Genomic DNA, 5,217 nt, shown 5'->3' on the forward strand with positions numbered 1-5,217 from the left:
GAAAGAAAAAGAAAGAAAGAGAGGCGCGAAGGGGAGGGGGGAGGGGAGAGGAAAAGGGAGGGGAGGGGAGAGGAAGGGAGAGGAGAAAGAGAAAGAGAGGAATTCTTCCCCAAGAACTTGCATTCTGGATTTGGAATTACAATTTTCTATACTGTAAGATCTCTGGTGACTTAGGGGTAGGGAATTGCGCTGTCAACTCAAAGTTTGAATCTACCAGCTGCATTGCATGAGAATGATGGGCAATCTCCTGCCGAGTGATTTATTGACTGTGAAAGCCAGCTGGAGGGTCAGCTAAGGGTCAGTTCTGACTTGACAATACTCAACAACAACAACAAAACCGTTAGAAAAATAAGTTTGTGAAAGCCATTCAATTGTGCTACTCTTGTTATAGTGTAGTTGTCAGGTGCCCTCAGGTTAACTATGACTCAAAATGACTCTAAGAACAAAAGATCTGAGTCTGGCCCTATTTGGTCCATCCTCGTGATCTTTGCAATTCATGTTCAAGCCCATTGTTGCAGTCGCTGTTCAAATCTATCTCATTGAAGGTCTTCCACTCTTTCACAGACCCTCTATCTCTTTCAGTAAGACATCCTTTTGCAAGGACTGGTCTCCTCTGATAATATGACTAAAGTATGTATGTGAGATGTTTCCACCATCCTTGCCTCCAGAAAACATCCTGTTTTTACTTCCTGCAAGATGGCCATCTTTCTGCTTTTGGGACTCTATGGGATATTCACTACTCTTTGATTACCTCACAATTCAAAGGCATCAATTCTTTGGTCTTCTTTATTCATTGTGCAGCTTTCAGATTTATAAGAACCAATTGAAAATACCAGTGGTTTAGATAAGGTAAATCTGAGTCTTTAAGCTGACATCATTATCCTTTAACAGTTTGGAGTAGCCTTTGTCAGCATATTTTTCCAGTGTAACATATCTTTTGATTTCTTGACTGCTTATACCATGAATGTTATTTATGGATCCAAGTAAAATGAAATAATTGACAATTTTAGCATTTTCCCATCCATAATGATACTGCCTCTTGGTCCTCTGGTGATGATTTTTATTTTTTGGATGTTGATATGTAACCATTTTAGTAACTCTAGGTAGAAATTATCTAAAATATCAATCTATAAAAGAATGATAAATTACTATCTTCCTCTGTGAAAATTCTTTCAATGTCTTTTGCCCATTTTGTAACTGGGTTATCAGACTTTTTCTTATGGAGGCCCAGGAGTAATCTATAAATTTCCATTATGAGACTCTTGTCTGAGATGGCATTACCAAAATATTTGTCTTCTGTCAGTAGGTTTTCTTTTGACTCTGTTGGAAAAAGTTTTTGATGAACACAGGGATGACAAAGTTTAACAGGATAGCAAGTGCTAAATGTTGGAGAGGATGTGGTGAGATTGGAACCCTTTTACATTGTTGGTGGGATTGTACGCTAAGAAAATGAGATCTGAAGTTCAAATGGAAACTTGTACACCAATGTTCATAGCAGCATTATTCACCATTGTGAGAACATGGAAACAGCCCAGATGTCCAACCACAAATCAACGGATTGAGAAATTATGGTACATTCATACAATGGAATACTTCACAGAACACAGGAGGAATCATTTTGTAAATTACTACCTTATTTGGGAGGGACTGGAGAGCATTATGCTCTAACTCAGACCCACAAGGACAAATACTGCATAAAACCATTATTTTAGAATGAATATGAGGATCCAAGGCTGGGGCAGGAGGGTGGAAACAAAGGGTTAAGGAGAGAAGGGTAGGGTGTTAATCACAGGTTTGCACTATTTGATGGGTGGATGTTGTAAAAGAAATAGGAGGGATTTTCTATGAAAAACAATGAATTCAAACTTTGTAAATAAATCAGAGTAATATTTAAAAAAAAGAATAGCAAGTGAGACCAAAATTAAAGTATGAGAAGTAGAATAATAAAGAGAAAAGGCTTATTTGACAAGCAAACAAGTAGCAGTGAGATACATATAAGCCAAAAGTTGTTTCTTTGAACCAAAGTAACAAAAATGAGTAAAGAATTGACAGAGCTAACCAAGAAAGACAGAGAGGGTGGGGATACACAAATTATAAACATCAAAATTAAAAATAGTGTGCAACAATGAACAAATGAAAATGCAACCTTTCTGTAAACTTTCATTAAAGTCACAATTACAAAAATTAAAAGAGACTAATATGAATCACTTTAACTAATATTAAAATACAAATGAAATGGAAAATTTTCTGGAAAATTGCAATGTATTAGAAACTAGTTGTAGAATATAATAAAAATATAAATCATTATATAATAATTAAAAATTTAAAACTAATTCAAAACTTAGTCACAAATATAATTCCATGTTTAAATTGCTTTTTTGGTGAAATCTTGCAATCACTTGAGGAACAAACATGACTGTTCTTACACAATCTCAACCAGCGATAGAGAAAGAGAATGTTTTCCAATTCATTTTATGATTATATCTAGAAAACCCAATATTTGACTTCCCAAAAAAGGAAAAAACTATGTAAATGTCTCATAAATATCAATAATACTCAATTAGAACTGTAACAAATCAAATTCAATAGGTAGTGTCCCAAAACAAATCTGAGTTGGATTTTACATAGCCGTGTAGACTTAATGTTAAAAAAATTAGTGAATATTTAAAACAACTATGAGATATCACATCACCCCAGTCAGAATAGCAAAATTTAACAGAACAGCAAGCAACAAATGCTGGCAAGGTTGAAGAGAAACAGGAACCTTATTCACTGTCAGTGGTAGTGAAAAATGGTGCAACCACTGTGGAAGGTGGTGTGGCGCTTTCTCAAAAAGTTGCAAATAGAGACCATTTGACACAGCAATCCCACTACTGGGAATATACCCCAAAGAGACCATAACTGACATCGGAACAGATATATGCACACCCATGTTTATTGCAGTTTTGTTCACAATAGCAAGGAGTTGAAAACAACCTAACTGGCCATCAACAAATGAATGGATAGAGAAGCTGTGGTATATCCACACAATGGAGTATTATGCAGCAGTGAAACAAGAACTCATGAAATACTATACAAAATAGGTGACCATGGAAGACATTATGCTGAGTGAAATATCTCAGTCACAAAAATACAAATACTTCGTAATGCCACTGTTGTAGAAAAGGATTGGTATGGAGGTATGGGAAAACTAAGAAAAGGGGATAAATAATGTACACAAGGTTGAAACAGATGAGGGGGAGAATTGCATAAAAGGAATATATGATTAGGTATTATTGACATGACAAGAGTCCAGAATAAGAGCTGCATAGTAAAGTAGTCCGGGGAGTTAGGGGGCAGGCAAGGACTGTATAACAATGAAAGAAAAATTTTTTCCAAAGGAAAAAACCAATCGGGGTGGGGGTGGGGGTAGACAGATAGGAAAATGTTCAACAAAGAATGAATGGAAATCCAAGTTTTTTGTTAAACTTTCATTAAAATCTAAGGAAAAAATAGTCAATGTAATTCACTATATTAAGAAGATTAAAGGAAAAACCATATAATCATCTGAATAAGTGCAAAGAAAATAATTAATGAAGTTCAAACACATACAGGATAGAAAGAAAAACTTGGACTCTTGACAATGACTACAAGGAAACTTCCTTAAATAGGTACAGTTACTATTGTTACATCTTGTCTAGTCTTAAACAACGCATACCGGATCCTCCAGTGGGTTTCCAGAGTCAGTAAATTGCAAAAGAGGAGATTGCTGATCATCCTCTCATAGAGTAACTGGTAGGGTCAAAACCCATGTCTTTGGATTGGCAGCACCATTCTTTACCACTAAGCCACCAGAGCTCCCTAAGAAAGAGACATAATAAAGCTAAAAAAACAAAACGAATCAACTGAAACTAACATATCTAGTAATGAAATATCAAAAGCAGTCCCCTCAAATTAAAAATAGAAAACAATTCATACTCATTATTTTCAGTATTATATTGAAGTTGTGTATACAATAAGGCAAGAAATATGCATAGAAAGTGTAATGTTTAGAAATGTCTGCATCTTTATTTATGAATAACACAACTATCCACACAGAAAGTAGAGAAATATTTACAGAAAAATATAAGAATTATTAAGTGGACTCAGTAAGATGATAGACTCAAGATAAATAGAAAAATTTTGAGTTGGCACATAGAACATCGATAGATATGTAAAACAAGAACATTAAAAAGTATACAATTAGAATAGCATAAAATAGTTATGAATCTTTAAAAATATATACAAGATTTCTATGCAACACTGGGAAACAAACTACTCTAATTTAGAAATATCTGCTAATTGAGAAATTAAAGAAGAATCAAATAAATGGAGGAATATGACATGGTCATGAATCTGAAGACTCATCATTGAAAATATGTTAAACCTTAGATTATTGAATATATTTACTGCACATTTTGCCTGCAGAAAACTGAAACAAGACCACATCACACCATACACAAAAACCAACTCAAAGAGGTTCAAAAATCTAGAAATAAAACCTAAAATGATAAAAATCATAAGAGACAAAATGGGAACAAATTTAGAAGCTCTGGTGGCTGAAGGCAAGAAGCTGTGCTACAGTCCCTAAGGCAGGTGGTTCAAAGCCACCAGCTGCTCTGTGGGAGAAGGAAGGACAATCTTCTACTGTACAATTAGCTTCCTCTGAAAATCCACCAGAGGGTCAATTATGGATCATTCCAACTATGGTACACAACAACAACAACAAGAAACCTATGGGATAAATAGACTTGCAAACATTGCCAAAAATGTACTGTCAGGAGAGGATAAAATTGATGAATGATACATTCTTAAAATTACAGTGCATGTCAAAACTTTCTCCAATGGGATGAAAAGAATGCCTACAGACAGAAAAAACATTTGACAATGAAATTTCAGACAAAAATATCATAATTAAAGTCTACAGAGTACTTCAGGGCCTCTCAAAGTAGAATAGAAAATGCTATTCCTTGGAGAAGGACATCATGCTCAGAAAGATAGGGGAATGATGAAAGAGAGGACGACCCTCCATCAGGTGGACCAGCACTGTGACTACAGTGATGGGCTTGAGTGTGTCAGAGATTGTGAGGTTAGCACAAGATAGTACAGGGTTCAGATCTGTTGTTCATAGAGTCACTATGAGTTATATCCAACTCAAAGGCATCTAACAACAACAGGGCCTCTTAAAAGAAAAAGACA

Source organism: Elephantulus edwardii, unplaced genomic scaffold (genome assembly GCF_000299155.1).
Source record: "Elephantulus edwardii isolate Elephantulus edwardi_28Jun2011 unplaced genomic scaffold, EleEdw1.0 scaffold00071, whole genome shotgun sequence".
NCBI lineage: Eukaryota > Metazoa > Chordata > Mammalia > Macroscelidea > Macroscelididae > Elephantulus > Elephantulus edwardii.